We start from the raw sequence: 18,993 nt of genomic DNA, 5'->3' as shown, positions 1-18,993 counted from the left end.
TGTCCCCTGTAAAACATGACTAACATATTTTGATGCATTGTATTTTCTAAGCATTGTTATAAAGATTTCATGTGTTATGACACATTTAGCCCTCACTATGTTAGGAAGTACGTGTTATTATCCCCACTTAATAGATAAGGATACTGAAACCACAGGGAGGTTGAGTAACATCCTTAAGATCAAACAGCAGGAAAGTAGTAGAGCTCAGCATGAACCCAAACACACTAATTCTAGGGTCCATGCATCCAGATACCATACCATGGGTCCTAAAGAGCTGACTCCTCATCCCTCAGGTAGTAGGACAAGTACTTTGAGATGTAGCTCCTGTGACAAACATTCAGAAGAGCTACACCCTTCATCTTCCTACATAATGTACATCCTGACTGATAGGAGTCATTTAATGGACAAAACATGGAGTATGGTCTCTGTGGTGTTAATGATAAAAATGATAACATCAAACACAGCAATGGTTATGTAGCTTCTATTTTCCAAGAATCACCTGTTTATCTTTCCAAGAATCATCTGTTTATCTTTCCACATTTGGTGCTTGTAACCCTGGATGATTACTCTCATGTATCATCAATAACATATGCGTTTTACATATTTTTAAAACTAGGGCTCAGAGGAGTGCCTTGGTGGCTCAGTTGGTTAAGTGTCTGCCTTCGGCTCAGGTCATGATTTCAGGGTCCTGGGATTGAGCCTTGTGTAACACTCCTTGCTTAGTGGGGAGTCTGCTTCTCTCTCTGCCCCTTCCCCCTGCTCATGCTTGCTCTCTCTCAAATAAATGTATAAAATCTTAAAAAAATAATCTAGGGCTCAGAAAAGTGATATTTCATTTTTTTAAAAAGTAGGCTCAGCTCACAGGGCTTGACATCATGATCCTGTGATCAAACATGGGGTGAGATCAAAAGTCGGATACTTAACTGACTGAAACACCCAGGTGCCCCAGAAGTGATATTTCTTATGAAAGGCCACAATGTTAGTGAGTAGTAGGATCAGAATTCAAATCATAGTTCTTTTTTTCCCCTATAGTTAATATGCTTTCTTTTCTCTTAATTGGTTATTTAGTCTACAAAGGTCTGATGAACATGAGATACATCCAGCGAGGTCACATATACCCCCGATCAGAAGGTTACTGATACTATAATCAGACCTCTCCCTAGCCTCTTCTTGTATGTTACGAACGTTATCCTTTGGATTTGTGCACATTCCCAAAACCATCCCGTCACTATGCTTGGTGGCATTAAGTATAAGGGAATGAGTGTTTCAAAGTAATCTCCCACTATGGAAACATTAGAGTGATTATGTAAGGTAAAAACTTTTTAATTGTTCCAAAGGTACATGGATTTAGTTTTTGCACTTTAGATCTGGTTTATACATCATACTAATCTATGTGCCCCCAGTATTTTGCCAGTTGTAAAGGAAGAACTTAATGTTGATTAAGTGAATAAATTAAATAATTGATAAAGCAATGCAAATGTGAAAGAGTAGAAAAAAAAAATCACCTTTGTGTCTACAGTGGGTTTCCATTTGGTCAGCAAATGCAATTAGAAGGCCAGGAGTATCTGTAAAAACATTTATTTTCAACTAATATCCTATGTTTGTATAGTTTTATGATAGCATAGAGTGATATATTTTTGTTTCATTCAAGTCTGGATCATTTCTTACCTTTCTGCCTCTTGTCAGTTAGTGATCACAATCTTGCTGTATGTTTTCAGTCAATTCAGGCCCCTTCCTTTTCCCTTCTTCCAGCCTGTTCATGCATCCACAGGCAAGTGTCAACTTTAGCTAAGTATGCCAAAAGGTGAGAAAGATTGAAATGATGCAAATGAAAATGAAGAGAACTTGAAAGATTGCCCACAGCATTTTTAACTTCCCCTCACATATTAAATAAACACTTAAATTTTATTTCATATGAAATCAATATAGTGTATGCTCAACCAAATGAAATTTCTGAATTCCTGCCTTCAAAGAATATGTCATCTAATGGAGGAGACAGATATTGAACACACTATAATGCTAAGATTCAAGAACCATAAAGTGTGATTTTCACAAAGAAATAGTCTTCATGGCTTCAGGTAGTGCTACATAGTCAGACGATACTGAAGCTGCACTGAATGAATGGTTATGAACGTTTGAGAAGGTATACCCACAAGTGGGTAGTTGAGGGGCCTTTATTCAACAACATAGGTCATTGTCTTGTTGTTCCTCAGCAGCTGCTATAGGATTCACTCCATATTCTAATATAGGATCTGTCTCTTCTCTTTAAGAACTGCAATTTGTGTTTTTTTCTCTTGAGCCTGTGCCAAAACCAAAATGAGCACTCTTAACCACTTACCATGTAAAAAAATAGGATAATAACTAATCCTAATTTGTCAAAGGAAACTTGTTGAAGTAGGAATATTATAAGTTCCTGTTTATCTTATTTTTTAAATTTATTTTTATTTTATTTTTAAATTTTATTTATTTGAGAGAGAGAATGCTTAGGAACGTGAGGGGGAGGGAAGGGGCAGAGGAACAGGGAGAAGCAGACTCCCCACTGAGAGGGAGCCTGTTGCAGAGCTGGATCGCAGGACCCTGAGATCATGACCCAGGCCGAAGGCGGATGCTTAATCGACTGAGCCACCCAGGCAGCCCTGTAAGCTCCTGTTTAGATGAAGCCCTACCTTGTGCTGATGTCTGTTGACGCTACTCTACCACAGCTGTAGTTGTCTATGCTCCCTTGTGCCACCAGAAGGAAACCAGATGACATGATTCATATGCTGGTGCTCTAAAAGGAAGGGAACTAGGGGATCAACAGCCTCTGGTTAATAGTTTTAGAATAATAACGTTTCTAAAACAGACTATAATTCAAAATGACCCTTGATTATTATTCATGGGGGGGTCTATTCAAGCAGGAAAGACAATCATTTCATTGAAATATACGTGTGTGTGTATATATATGTATAAGTTTATGTGTGTGTGTATATATATGTGTGTCTATATGTGTATAAATATATGTACATGCGTACTTGTTTATTTATGGTGTTGAAGTGAACCATTGGCTGAACTTGGAGCAATAGAGAGCAGGCTACCTCATTTTAGGATTAAAAGTAATGGTTATTATTCAGCTTTTTGTGAGTATGGGGCTGTGGGCTAGCCAAATTGTAGCCATACAATTTGTCAAGCTCCCCTGCTGGGGGGGGGGGATCGGCTTGAGAGTCTCTCTCTCCCTCTTCCCCTCCCCCTGCTTTCTCTCACCCATGCATGCGCTCTGTCTCTCTCTCTCAAATAAATAAATAAATCTTTAAGAAAGACAAATAGTTTGCTTAAGAAAAGTACATTGAAATAATAGCATCTGTAATGGCTTTGTTATTCATTTCCTACTATTATCTTTGTACCCCTTTTTTTCTGGGCTAGAAAACAATAATATAGGTAATACCTCTCCTAAAACCATACACTGGATGTTTGTAAGAGCTAGAAATACATAGACTCTTTGTATAAATGTTAGAGTTTTACTGTATGTTATCTGGCCAGTCCTTCAGAACTGATTATATATTTTTAAATTCTTTTTATGCCTAATCATTTTATAAGTGTATTGCTACCCATTATGTCCTTCAGAAACTCTTGCATGTCATCTTCTGATGCAGTGATCTGGAGACATAGATGGTCACTAGCAGTGAGCAGATCATGTGCATCTGCAATCCAAATGCCCAGTGTGTCTCTATAGAAATTATGTAGCTGTTACAGACACACACAAGTTTGTAAGTCAAACAGTAGTCACAATAAATTTGCCTTTAAACCCTGGAGCCTCATTGTAACACAACTTGAAATGATAGGAAATCCAATGAGGCATGTCACCAAAAGCAGTTTGCTATAGGAAGTTCTAAGAAAATTCATTATAATGTCCCCAACTTTAATACTAATCAATGGCATAAACTCTAAGAAACATTTAATAGGGATATTATTAAAGGGGCATTTTAATGGGAATATAATGAAAATAGTGAATCACATTGTTTAAGTAGCAAAAAAAGGCTATTTCTTGGCTTAATGAGTTTTGAATGAGGAGAGGTTTGAAGAATGAATTTAAAGAAAAGGAATAAGAGTAAGAAACAAAGAAGAAAATAGATATAAAGAAGCAAAAGAGTGGCACTGATAAGAGAAAATAACAAGGCAACTTAGTATTTTTGCCCTTAATAATAGAATCACATCTTTTGACTGTGCTTTTTTTGACATACAGAAAATATTTAATCTCTGCTTCCTCCTTCCTGTAACTCTATCAAATAATTTTTGTCTGGGAAAGAACAGATTTCATCCTTTATAGGGTAAAAAATTGTCAAAACAAAGTATAGGCAAAACCTCTGCAAAGTGTAGTACAGAAATTTTAAAAAGTACAGATAGGGTTAATTGTTGCCTCTGTTATCCCCTCCTACAGGGGGAGGGGGTGATTTTATTCTTTCCTCTGTTGTGATTGGGAGGATGTTGTCCTTGAGAGGAAGGAGGCACCAGGTGTGACTGTGTGGACAGCTCTCCCCATTACCATTGTTGGTGGTTGCTGTCTGCATGGTGGAACTTCAAAGACTCCAGGAGCTTTGCTTCCAGTAGAGTTACCATTTTCTTAACCATTCTCTGGGGCCTCGAGCTTCCTCTGTAGTATTTCTTTTCTTTGAGTTAAGTGCTGTTTCCATTAAAGTCTTTAAAACTCTAAGCATCATTAGATACTTATGTCTTAATGTGAATTCTTTATCAGATACTTTGCAGTTGTGTCTGTTTGTGTGCAGAATGGGCGAGGGGGGAGTGGACAGTCACTGAAATGGAAGGACACCCAAGAGAAATGTCCATTTTCATTGTTTTGGGGTTTTGAAATCAATGGCCTGCCCAGCACTAGATAAGTGGTGTGAGGACGATTTTTGTGTATACATTATATACTGGTATCTTCACCAGTACCAGCCTTTGAGCTTTGCTCTTTCTGCCTGTTGATGTCTATAAATGCTGTCCTTACAAGTCTTCACATGACTATGTATAAAACCTTTATAAATAGCACCCACCGCCGCTTACCACAGAGCCACTGAGAAAAACATTTTTGTCTGGCTGTTCTCACAAATGTCTGAAACTTTGCACTTTTTGTTTTATTTTAACTTGATTTAGCTAATATATTCTTAACCACAGCATTGTGATTTAGCAATTGAGATGTTTTCTTCCATCTTGAACTCTTCAGAATCTCATCAAATTTAGTCATAAAATACAAAAATTGAAAGCAGGTCTTCTTTGTTATAAACCTAGATTAAATTTGGTAAATTTAAATGTATAATAAAGAGGTTACACTTAATGCCTACATTCAACCAGATGTTGTGATAGTGAATTCTTTTATTCAATAAATATTGGTTGCTTTATGGGTAGCAAATCCATGACCTTTACAGAAATTCTGGCTTATATTATGCTGCCATGGACATAATCACGGATGAGGGCCTTGAATTCATGTGTCCGTTTGAAATTTTTCATCTGATGTTGTTTGGATAAGACACCTGCCCTCACTCTATATCTCAGAGTGAGAGGGTTGTGCCAGACCTCCAAAATGCTTGTTTGCCCTGAATATTATTTAGTACATTAAAGAGAAGACACAGAATAGGCTGAATCACTTGTTATTTCCCTTCCACTTTATTTCTCTATATTTTGCTGCCTTCCTCACTGGGGAACAAAATAAGCTACATGAGTGAAAGCCGCAAAACAGTACAGCAATAGGGAGGGTCCTGCAGTCACCAAGCATGGCACCTAAATTTATCCTTAATCATTAATTCTACTGTAATAACATAAGCCTGTTCTTCCAGGCCCGAATCAATGGTGCCAAGTGGGTGAATTAGAATATTCATTATTTCAAATCAATTAAACAACAACCCAATATGTAACAGTAATGAGAGCTAATGTTTATTAGCAGCTTACAGTGTACCAGATAGTGTTTTCAGTGTTTTACATTTATTAACTCATCCACTTTTCACAATTATATTACCATACTATGTCATTGCCTTCACCTTTTGACAACCAAAGAAACTGAGGCTTAGAGAGGTTTTGTAACTTAATAAGGTCCTGTAGCTATCGGCCCCTAAAAACAGGATTAGTACCTTGTCAGTTTTTACTGAATCTTTCTGTGGCTGGTGAACCAGGGTTAGTGACACTAAAGATAGGAAGTCCTTACTTGATTTAGTAGGAAAGGTAAGTATGAAAAAAAGTATATGTTACAAATCTTTAATGTTTACAACAAGAGCTGTGCTGTTGTGTTAAAGCTAAATATTGGCAGAAAGGGAGGAACAAGGGACATTTAGCTGAATATGGTTAAGTCTTTCGTTTTGTACCTGCTCAAGGTCATACATTCGTTCTTACTGGCAAGAAGCATGTGTAGCCATGAAAATGTTTTCCTTTATTCAGAGAAGTAATTTTGTTCCCATGTTCTAGAATGAAAATAATTCAGTCTTTTAATTATGTGTCTGTCTCTTTAAACATTATCGAGGCAATAAGAATATAAATTAATCATTAATTTATCATTATAAATTATTTTGTTAGATTCCACTTCTGGAAGCTTCCATATAATAAACAACATTGTTTTCTTTGTAAAAATTGACAATATGGACAATTGTATGTAGTATTTATAATGTAACAGTTTTACTTTAATCTGCAGTTTTTGACACTATATAAATAAATTTTAACTGGTTGTTCAAGAGCGCCCATGGAAATGTTTTAATGTCTGTGGATTTTATGTTTTAAAATTGTCTTTGGGAGTGTCTGATTGTTAATGTGTTGACATAATTAGGAAATGTGAATATGCTCTAAAATTCAGAATTCTGCCATTCTAGAATCTGATTTAAAATCAAAATTGAAAATATATCAATAGCCCTTTTCAGACTTGTTGCCTAGAATAAGAGATGCTTAATTTTGGAGCTGAAGGGAATCTGAGAGATTATGTTTCCCCTCTTTACTGTACAGGCCCAGAGGGTGAATTGACTTCCCTGTTAGGTCTGAGGTCTCTGGGTTCAGGTCTAGCATTTTTCGGAAGCCTGATGGGGTGGTCATAATGCTGTTGGTACAACTACATCTTGGGTCATGAGAAAGCTGGTATCAATTGAATTTTCTAATAAATTTCCCACCACAGCATGCCATTTATCGTCCCTGAATGAAGATATGTGCTTTGCTTCTAGGTCTACATTAAGAGAAACTCAGCTATTGACATTTTAAGGACTTAACTGCCTTGCTATAAATAGCACTTACAACAGTGTTGTCTGTCATGCCTTGGGAAGTCCATAAATTGTTAGGATTGACCTAAACTGTAAAAAATGTCAAATGCAGAAAGTTGAAAATAGAATGTGTAGGCACTGTATCAAAATGTGTCTTGTTTCCAAATTTCGTTCTTTTCTTAGTAGCACCCCTCCCCCCAAGAAAAACATTTCTAAAATTAATGTGAATTGGTGACATTTGTCTGCTCTTATATTTTCTGAATTCAAAATCATTCCCTTCTTACGGTTACAAAATTCTGCTATTTCATCAATAGATTTCTAACATTTTCAATAGCTCAAGCTTTTATTCAAAAGAAAATGCCAGATCTCTTGAAGAGAAACCCTTGATTTATGTTAGGAAAAGAAATTCAAAGTATAAATTATACAAAAGAATATCTAAAATTCTTAAAATATAAGGAGTCAACTTCAAGTTTATTTATAGCCTTAAAGTAATTTAGAGTTTAGAGGGTAGACAGACTAATATTCCCATTCTAATAGACTCTGTAAAATTTGTATTTTTAGGCTTTAAATGTCAAGAAGATTATTTCCTATAAGGTCAGAAAAAACAGACAAGATTCCGATGGCTAAATAAAAAAAGAAAATTCTGGGCCTTATCTCATAGGAAATATAAATGGGACATGGTTTGGATTCTGTGATTCCCCAGGAATCTGAGATTCTACACTAAGAGGGGAGGCCTGTGACTGGTCTAAGAATTAAACTGACATAAGGTAGAGTAACAGGAGAAAAGCATACAAATTTTATTTAATATTTTCATGTGTACATGGGAGTCTTCAGAAGAAAAATGAAGACCTGGAGAAGCCATTAGCCCCCCCCCCAAATATATATATATATATATATTTTTTTTAAGATTTTATTTATTTATTTGACAGAGAGATAGCAAGAGAGGGAACACAAGCAGGGGGAGTGGGAGAGGGAGAAGCAGGCTTCCTGCTGAGCAGGAGCCGATGTGGGGCTCGATCCCAGGACGCTGGGATCATGACCTGAGCTGAAGGTAGACACTTAACGACTGAGCCACCCAGGTGCCCTAGGCCCCAAAAATATTTTAAACAAAGGATGATAAATTGTAGGGATGTGACAAGACAAAGGAGCTTGGGCTAAGGGCAGAAAATTGAGGGATAGTGATTAGGAGGTATTGGGGGGAAACTAATGGAAAATAAAGGTTATTTAGTAGGTTTGTTTGTATAAGACCTCATACCCATTTTGGTGTCGACTACCAGTCTCTGGTAGTAAGAATGTTATTGTTCTCTTCCCCATGCAGAGAAGACATCTGTTTCCTGGGCAATTTTATGACCTGTGTTTATGATGAAAGTGTAGAGGGACAGAGAGCCCTTCTTGCATCTTCCTGTTTCTCAAGTGCCTTTGGCTCAAAGTAATTAATATGCCAAAGTGGCATATTTTAGGGTGTCATGTTCTGAACTTCTTCAGCATCAGCATGCTACTAACACAGGACTTACTGTTTTGTGAAGTATTTAGTGAATTGTAATAATTAGATACATAAACCACAGAGTTTAGGTGCAGCAAGCATGTGCAAAATGAAAGATTTACCTTTGTACATTCTGTCACTTGTACTAAATGCATGTTCACACAGTGGGAAAGAAAAAAGGAGTACATTTGTCAGATCATAACATTCAGCATTGCACTCATTTGTGAAGAGATTTACAGTTTGCTATCATTTTCCTCAAGGATAATTTAGATATTTCTTTATTATATTTTCACTTTCATATATGTGGTATTTTAAAATGGCTCTTTATTTGGCTATTTAAAGGAATGAATGCAATGTAAATACAGTCAATTCTCATTATCCACAGTAGTTGTGTCCTATACATATAGTTGCCATGAAGACTGAGTTAGCAAATACTGAACCACTGCTCCTAGAAGAAACGCAGGTTGCGTTCCTATGAGACTCTGGTCACTACATTTTTGTCAACCAATCAATACATAACCTTGCTTTATTTGTCTTTGTATTTAAAAGCATCTCATCTAGTATATTTCGTAGATTTATTAACATTGAACTCACAGTCAATAGCACTATAACTCAAGCTTGAACGTAGTTTATCAAACACATGCATTTTCTCCATCAGGCACATCATGACTGTCTTGCAGCTTGGGAGCACTGCACAGAACTTCAGTGCTGCACTTGGGAGAGAGACAATTTAGAAAGCAGAATCATCCCCAAAACAACAAAATGCAAAACATGGCACTATATTGTGAAAGGGACACTTTTTTTTTTTTTTTTTTTAATAGTATGAAAACTGAAACAAGAACCTAGAGCATTGTCTTATTTGACCTGAGCTGGTAATGTCAATGTTGGGTGACTCAAATTTTTGGCCCCTCTTCACATGTCCATGAGTGGGGATGTACCTAAATTTTAGTGAGTAAGCAAATTTGCACATACAGCATCTGCCAGTAATGAAGGGTCAGCTATACTTGTTAATTGGTAGTACTTGAAAAAATGTAAAGTTTTCTATCCAAAATTTCAATGAATGAAGCTCAGATTAATGGTGTTTTTTTTTTTTTTTTCCTTATGCTCTCCCTCCCTTCCTTTCTCCCTCCCTCCCTCCCTTTCTCCCTTCCTTCCTTTTTATGTTATTATGGTAGCATAGACTGGTATATCTTTGTATCGTATGCTAACCATTAGAATTTATTTTTTTAACCTTTCACTCTTTCTTTGTTTAGCACTAGCCAACGAGTTTTCTAAAGAATTTGCCTTTTAAGAAATAAAATTGCTTGTTGATACATACTGCAACAATTCACTGATAAATTATATCATGGAAAATGAAATTTTCAGAGTGATCATGATCCATTTAGTCTTCTGTTTTGATAATATTCAAGTTTAAAGAGATGTGCGGCCAAATAAAAAAATCTGTGAGGCACTAGCTAGCAGCCTCTGCTTAATATGACCCCAAATCAGCTGTTCAGCATTTTAAATAGAGAGATTTCATTAAAATGTTAGATTTCTGACCTTTCTTGAAAACTGAACATTTGAATACCAACAGAGTTGCTGCATAGCTTCAGGTGGATAGAGACCACCTTTCACATAATATATCCCAAACCCTCCCTATTATTTCTCAATTATCAAGACTGAATTTTAAAGCCATTAATCTTTTCCTTGTTATTGTTGTTTTTTAAATCAGGGACATACTTTCTGTGTTACGCATGTATCTCTATCAAAAGTGAAAAAGTGAAAGATCAGTGGTTTTTACATCTAGCCAGCAACATCAATTTGTATGGCCTGCTTGTCCCCTCTGAGCATTGAAGTTATGACTTCTGATTTCAGGCACTTCCTTTTTCTTTTTTCTTTTTTTTTTTTTTTTTAAGCACTGTCATGGCTGGTTTTCTACATAAGTGGTAGGAGCATTACTCATTTTTAGAAGTAAATTAATTCAGCTTGCTCACCAGGGACTCAGTAGGCATGCGGGTGTCATGAAGTAATGTACGGCACCCAGATTCATAGTGAATCAGATTCCCTCCAGTGCCCCAGTTACTGAGGTGTGCTGACGACTGGGCCACAGAGTACTATTTAGTGTTTTACCAGACAGGACCCAACTGCTCTAGTGGAGAGGAGAGAGCACATTGTGTCACAACGTGTGTATATTCTGGGCTTTATTAATCCTGTTTTATGGTTGATGTAAAAGATTCACCCAAAGCCATGAGAAATCAAACCAAAAATAAAGCAAAGCTGTGATATACTACATCCTGTGCATAAACTCAAAACATACTAAGCATATGACCTGTCTCTTGCAAGTGAGTGCAGATCATTTGTACCAACTCATTTGCCTTTCAGAGAAGTATAGAAAGTAAGTAAATAAAATGACCATCTTTATTAGTCACTTAGTCTATATTGCCAGTTGTCCAGGAAACTTTGTAGAGGCCGTTGGGGAAGTGTATACTGTTTGGAAAAATATCGATTTTACATTTTGAGAATAATGTTATTTTTTAAGGTATGGATTTGAATGAGATAGAGCATTAAATGTGGAATAGCTAAAGAACTGCTACACCTCTAAGATTCTTTCTAAAAATTTGGGTTGTGCACATAATTGAATTTAAATATTCATATTTCAAAGAGGAATTTTTGAGATTTTGTTTTTGTTTTTAAGGTAGTTTCAATTCCATTAAAAATCCTATTGCTTTTGTGGTATTGGATTTGTCATACCATTAGAGAAAACTCTGCCTATAAATATTTATCTGAAAATCTTCAATCATTATAGAAGCCTTAACCATTTAAAAATTCTGGGTAGCAACAATGCATCATCAAAAAGCTTTGCATTCCTTAATGACAGTTACCTTCGAATTATGGCTTGGTATAACCTTTGTCAACACTATTAGACCATCAGCGTCTTTGGGGGAAAGGTCTTTGCTATCTCTTCCTCCATACTGTCTTCCATCCTTCCCACTCTCTGATAATCAACACAGGAGATCACTTTCCAAGATGCAAATCTGAGCATTCACCTTCCTCTAAAGATGCCATGGTTACTCACAAAGACTCCTGACTTCTGCATGGAGCATTAGGTCCTTCATGTACCAATTCTAACCCTGCCCATGATACATGACCCTTATATATCAAAGTCACATAGACATACTGAGCTCTATAAAACAGTCAAATATGCTGTTTTCCCATCTCTGGATTCCTTATTCCATCTTACTTCTGTTTTACCAGGAGAGTTTACCTATTCTTTCTTAAAACTTCATCCCTTTACTTCAGTGGTCCCACATTCTTGGCACAATGCTATGGGTGTAGAAGTTATTTCAGAGGATGCCAGTTGATATCAAACATTTGATAATGGTTTCTAAAATGTACCATAAAGGAGCTTTTTTGCATATCTAGCCAACATTTCTAAGATTTTCTTGCTTGGCCAAAAGTTTGATTTTTCCCTTCTTCTCTTTTTTAAGATACAGTAAGGGAATTTTCTGCATAGGGTGTATTAGAATATCTGGGCGCCTGGGTGGCTCAGTTGGTTAAGCGTCTGCCTTCAACTCAGGTCATGACCCTTCAACCCAGGTCCTGGGCTTGAGCCCCACTTTGGGCTCCCTGCTCAGCGGGGAGCATGCTTCTCCCTCTCTCTCCTGTTCGTGCTTTCTCTCTCTTTCTCAGATAAATAAATAAAATCTTAAAAAAATATATAGTGTATACAGTAAGGCCAATTGATGTGTTTTAAAATACAATATATTGATCTAAAATTTAATTTAAGGCTTTTAATGGTATTAAAAAGAGAGTTCATTATGGTTCCCAAGAGGAATGACATAGTGGTGGGGAGGCAGGGGAGTACAAGGAGAAGCACTGGGTCAGTCAGAAGGCAAGAGCCTTAATTGTGGCTTCCACAGGAAGGAATAGGTGAGGCAGGGCAGGAGGCTCTGGGGCACAGGGATTGTCCCAGGTTGTCTGTTACTTAACTTGAGGTGATTAGGACAGATGGATAGTGGCCTTGAGTGTGAGAGCCTGATGGAGGAGATAACTGGGCTGGGCTGTGGGCTCTAGATTGGTTGGTTTGTATTTGGAGAGTGTGCTTGTAGGAATTGGCTTATCCTGGAAGGGGCAAAGCCCGAGATGTGAAAACCAGGATGCAGACAATGAAAGACACAGTTACTACAGAGGGGAAAGTGGAAACATGCAATGGCAGCTTCAAGAAATGGTCAAGGATAATTTATCTTTTCCTCAGTGTTATATAAATTACCGTGAAAGCAGTGCCTCAGAACAAGTCCCTAAATCAAATTGCTATCCTCTAGCCTATGTAGTATTGAAATTTGGCCCCAATACTGACAACAATGTTTTAAATGGAACTTGAAAAAGAAGTAAGTTTAACTGAATAGTGATAAAAAATATCTGGAATAAATGTTAGGAATAATAAAATACATTTTGGGGGTTTATTGATGTCTGGTTCCCTTTTTCATCCATGGAATATTTATTTAAGACTTATTATTCTAGATAGTCTTCTCCTAAACAGAAAAATAGATTGTGGATGGTCAAAAACTGTAGAGCTATTTTCAGTAAACAGCAATATTATCACAGAGAAGGCAAGTCTAATTTGTTTGACTTTTTGATTTACAAAAATAAATAAAAATAGCTTCCACATGGATTTCCTACAAATAGATTTTATGCTAATTTTCAGAAATTGCTTATTATCTCTGCATTATCAGATATATTAGAGCTATAACCCTGCTCAGACTTATATCAGTCTGATTTTCTGATGTCCTGTGTGTTATGTGTGTGGGGGTATGAGTGTGAGAATGACCATTTTGGGTGAAACAGGGAGAACCTCAGTTTTGGGTTTTTTTTTTGGTCTTTCGATGTTGAATAATATAATTTCAGAAAATTACTAATATTTCCCTGAGTCTTATTCAAGTGGGCCCACCTTGTGATTAGCAAATCATGGTTCATCACACATTATATTTTCTCATGAAATAAATCCAATAATAAAAAATATAGAGAGCAAGTCCATCTTGCTTCTTTATAGAATATTATAGAATATCAGTATACATATCTCAAGTTAGTATTAAATTCGTTAAAAAGAAAGTGTCTTTTAAATTTATTCTAAGAAAAATATATATACATTTTGTATTTAAATTCATACTAGAGTTAAATGTTTTAGTCTTTGACTTATAAAGAAAGAACTCCAGTGTATTATAAAAGCATTTCATGTTTTAAACTATTCACATCAGAAGCCCACAGTTGTAATATTTATATAAATGCATGCCACTAAATCATGCATAAGTCTGTACTCTTAGTAAACTTCATTGTACCAGGTATGGTTTTGAAGGAAAATAAAAACAGCGGAGTTCTCCTTTTGCCTTGTCTCAAACACCATTTACATTTAGATCAGTTTAAGAAGTATTTATTGTGCCAGAAATACAAAGTAGAACAATCCAGAATCTGTACCTTAGGAAACCTTAAAATCCTCAGAGGAAATCAGACTCATCAAGAGATCTTTTTAACAAAAGATGAGAAGTGATAGGATGAAAGTGTGCAGGGGTGCCATGGGACGTTTGGCAAGGGCTATTTCATACAAGGAAAGCTTTTCTAGTAGGTGAGAATTTCTGAAACATGGAGGATGCCTAAACTTAAACTAAATTTAAAACTAGATTTAAAACTTAAACTAGATTATACACACATAGCTGTTTGTTGAAAGAAGAGATCACAGCACAAGGGAAAGTACTAGGTTGTGAGCAAGGGATCCAGTTGGTTTACTACAGTTAACACATAAAGAGAAAAATGGCGTTAAAATGTGAGCTGTGGAAGAAGGCAGGGTCTCTATCATGGAGGGTCTTGCAGGCCATGCTGAAGAATTTTTTGGCGACAAAGTTTATTTCAGAAAGATCTTTTTAGCTTCTGTGTGGAGGACAGATTTAAGGGAAATTAGACTGGAGGATGGGAATTGTCCACCAGTGATGTTAATGTAGTAGATACTGTGTGAGGTGATGGTAGCCTGGTGGTCGTGCATATAAAGTAAGCCATTTGTTTGAAAACCATAGTTGCGCTCTATTCCATGTGGCTTTGAACTGAGTGAATGTGGGCACTTGAGACAGGGAGATGCTGAAGAAAGCCTCAGATCTCTGTCTTAAGTTGATAGTGGATACAAGAGCAGGAGCATGGGCCCAGAGAAGGAATTACATGTTGGACTAATAGAGTTAGATTTGCCTGTGGAAGGTCTGTGTGGATCTTCTAGGCAGTTAGATACTGGAGTCCAGTTTTATGTAAAAATAACACCAGATTCCTCTGATGTTGTTGTTGTTATTCTACCATGAGTTTCCAAGTACCTAAGGGCAAAGCAACACATTTTAAGGAGAAATATTGCACAGAATGTGAGATGTTGACCTTTATGAAAGAGCCTTGAAGGTTTTTGTTTTTGTTTTATTTTTTCAGAAAATAGAAGTGACTTTCCACAGTCTATATCTAGATAATTTTTGGAAGGATTTGGAGAAGACTCATTTGCTGCTATTACTCTATATTAGCTGTTATTGACATTTTGGGATCTATTTTAACTATTTAGGTTTAAACCACAGATACATTGAAAGAAAAGGCAGTGGGTTAGAAGAAAGAAATTAATCAGATCAAAGCAGTGTGCAGATGAGATAGATTATGTTCCTCTAGAGTTAATGTCTGCTAGTTGAATAATACTGAGTCCATTAATAATAATGGAATGCATTCCACCCCTTGACCACAAAAAGTAGCCTAATATTACCATTCTTTTTCTCTGACAGTTGAAACTTTAGATATATGAATAATTATAGCACCAAGAAGGATCAGAATGATTCCTGAAATTTCTTGCAACCTAGTGATTCTCATTTCTAATGAAAAAATATAGAACAGTAGTGTCTGTAATATTGTAATCCAATTTATTGAAATAGGAATGACAACATAATCATTTAATAAACACTGAATGAGTATCAGCTATTTCTGAGGCACTAAGTACTGGGCATCAGGGTGGAGGGTGGAAGAACACAAAGTCTCTGATGCATACATTTTGAGAGGAGGAGAGTATGTATCATGCTATAAATGTATAAGCACATAAATATGTTAGGTAGAGATAAATGCAGTCAGAATAGAAGTGAGTGGAAAGAGAGTAAAGATGGCAGACATGCTGTTTTGTAAAGCAAAATATTGACCTCTGACTTAGAAAAAGAATACATAGATTTACACTTAAGCAACTTTTGCAAAACTAAGCAAATTCCACCTTTTATAGCATTTTTAAACTTTACTTCCAGAGGAGAGGGGGGAGGGGGGGGGAGAGAATCTCAAGCCAACTCAGGACAAGCATGGAGCCCCATGCGGGACTCAGTCTCAACCCTGAGATCATGACCCAAGCCAAAACCAAGAGTCGGATGCTTAACCGACTGAGCTTCCCAGGTGCCCCTACATTTTTCATTTTTTCAACTAAATAGGATAAATTACCATTTCAAATTATATATATTCTTACTTTATATAAGTTCCTTGGTGCATGAAGGTCAATAAAACATACTAATTAGCTAAAACACACAATTTCCCGGCTAACATTTATAAATATTGTATTACTCAAAACTCGAGCTGCTTATCAGTGAACATTTTGAACCATAACCAAAGGAAATGACATTTTCATCTATCTCCACTGCCACCATACACACACACACACACACACACACACACACACACACACATACACATTTCCACACACACATCTATGCGTATATCTATATATAATAATGCATGGGCAATCTCATACATTAAATAGGGAGAGAGGTGGATAGATAAATAGATGTGTAACATCTAGAAGGCTATGCACCAGCCTTTTACCCATATTGATCGTATTGGTGATCTCTTCTGTTTGGGATTCACTTTATATATTCTCTGTTTCTGTATTGTTTAATTTCCTGTCAATAGTAAATATATTTGTCGTAAAAAATATGGCAAAGGTATTTTTTTGAATATTAAAATCTTTAGATGGTAAACCCTCCTCTCCAAAATATCTTCTCCAAAATCAGAAAGTAAAGACTAACAATGAAATTAAAAAGAAAAGCAAAAAGCCTTCTCTCCCATGATGTTTTGATGAACTGGGCACGTTACCAGCTCTCTGAGTTATTGTTAGAAACAAAATTGTGGAAGCACTGTGATTTTGCATTCACTCTTTGACTAGCCATTGTTGTTGCTCAGATTGCTTAAACAGTTCAACCATACATATTTAATCACTGCATAGAAAACTTAATTCTAGGGAGTGATAAGCAATCAGGGTAATAGGGGGAAAAAGGTGCCTTGTCCTAAAATAAGCACAACATATTATTAGATGTCAAATGAAATTTAAATATATTTTTGTAGGAAATAGAATTAAATTCTGATAGATTTTAAAATATCCCAGACTCTCTTAAAAGTGTATGGTATGTATTTCTGTATGAATTTTATATCACAGATTATTTCTAGGAATTTTGTGATTTCAAAGACAACTCTGAGCTCACATCTGCAGGCTAATATTATGCAAGCTTTAACCCAGTCATAGAAGAACAAGTTTGATTTCATAATGTAAGAAGTGTGGCTTGCAGAGCATTTTATCAATTTCTCAAATGACCACTGACCACTTACCATTTGTAAGATGAAGCTTAGGCCGCGCTAACAGTGTTCCTTCATGTTTTTGCTTGTAATCTAGGACTCTCTGAAGAAATACACCATGTCCATCCTTTCTCTCACTTTTTCCATTGCCCTAAAAGTGAGGAAGAGGGGCACCAACATTTGTCCTACTCTGTACCTGGAACTGATTGTAGATTTTGGTTTAGGAGAAGATAGAGGAGGGAGGGATGAATTCTTTCCTCTGCCCAAGCTCTGCGAACATTTACTTCCTGAGAGATGAATGGGGAATATTTTATGTCAATTAATATATATTGAAGGTGTATAAAACAATGATGTGTCTATTATTCAACTGTCACTGACATGAAATTGACTGCAAAATTACTTTCTGGAGTTCAGAATTTACTCCCTCCTCCTGACTTTTCGTTTATGCACTTTTGAAGACAAAAAGTAATTTCTGCCAACTGCTGGATTATAAATTCAACCTGGGATCTTATAATCAGATTCCACTTTTTTTCTCTTACCTCTCATCACAGATGATAAAGATAGTGCAATTGGAATTCAGCTGTGACAGTATAGATGATTAAGCTAGAGTCTAATTGGCTTTGCAGTGTTAGCAGAAGCCTAAATTTAATGGTTGATTCCCCCCCATAGTAAAATAAACCTCTGTGATTTATAGTCTTAGAGAACAGAATTTTGTTGATTAAGAAGGTCTTTTTATGGACAGTAAAAAATTGACTGTGAGAACGAACACTTAAAGTGCGAAGTTATATTTCTCTTTCTGAACTTTTTCGAATGCAACAGTTCTCAAATAAGAATTAAATAAGAGCAAAACTTTTAATGGCAAGTAGTGCACAAAAAGGGTGAATGTAGCCATGGTAGCTCTGCACATCCACTGAGGCTCCCGTGGGTGGCATGCTCTTATGACCTGGGGGCTGGGGACCCAAATATTCCCTGTGGCAATGGAAGTAAATAGGTGCCAGAGAACTAGGACATAAGATGAGAAAATATCTCTCCAACAGGCTTTAAACTTGCTATTATTTTTCTCCAGTGTCACTGTGAAATTCTTTAGCAAGACCTTGCTCCAAACTGAGAAGCAGGCTTCATTCAGGCTTGTAATTCTAAAGTAATTAGAGCTATCCAGTTTGACTAGATTTTCTATTATTTAAAATTAAAAGCTAAAAGAAATGGATTTTTAAAAAAATTTTAATGACAAAGGTTTAATTATGATAACTAGGTTTCTATTTGTACTCAAAATCTGCTCTGAATAATTACAATTCATCTTTGAGCCACTCTGTGGATTTGGAATCTACTAACCAGTAGTGCATAATAAATAAGATTCATGTCATTTTTTATTTCTGGTGTGAATAAGTACCAGTTAAGAAACTAATCCTCCACCCTCCCCCCACCATCACCTGTTTCTGAGGGTGGTGACAAAATTGTTCATATTTTTTAAAAAGTTTATATAATTTCATGTCTTCGATAAAATTATCTAAAATCAAATTAGAGCTACTATAGTCATAGTGTGTTTGTTCTTCTAACACATATATGGGTGTGGATGTCTTTGTTCAGTGCAGTCAAAAACGTGGGCAGCCTTTCCAAAGACAAGGGGCTAACAAGAAATTTGAGACAGATATGAAGTCCAAGAACAAATAGCAAGAAGCTTCTTGTAGTTCACTTAGCTATAAACTCTGGGTACTA

General features: G+C 36.3%; 1 protein-coding gene across 1 annotated transcript in view; it reads left to right on the top strand.

Moving 5' to 3' along the window:
* The window catches only part of CNTNAP2 (contactin associated protein 2), a 1,324,851-nt gene that overhangs the window by 275,408 nt on the left and 1,030,450 nt on the right, over nucleotides 1–18,993 (top strand). The gene's annotated exons all lie outside the window — the stretch shown is intronic.

The sequence above is a fragment of the Ursus maritimus genome, unplaced genomic scaffold (genome assembly GCF_017311325.1).
Source record: "Ursus maritimus isolate PB19 unplaced genomic scaffold, ASM1731132v1 scaffold_3, whole genome shotgun sequence".
NCBI lineage: Eukaryota > Metazoa > Chordata > Mammalia > Carnivora > Ursidae > Ursus > Ursus maritimus.
This window is presented reverse-complemented; position numbering and strand designations above follow the sequence as displayed.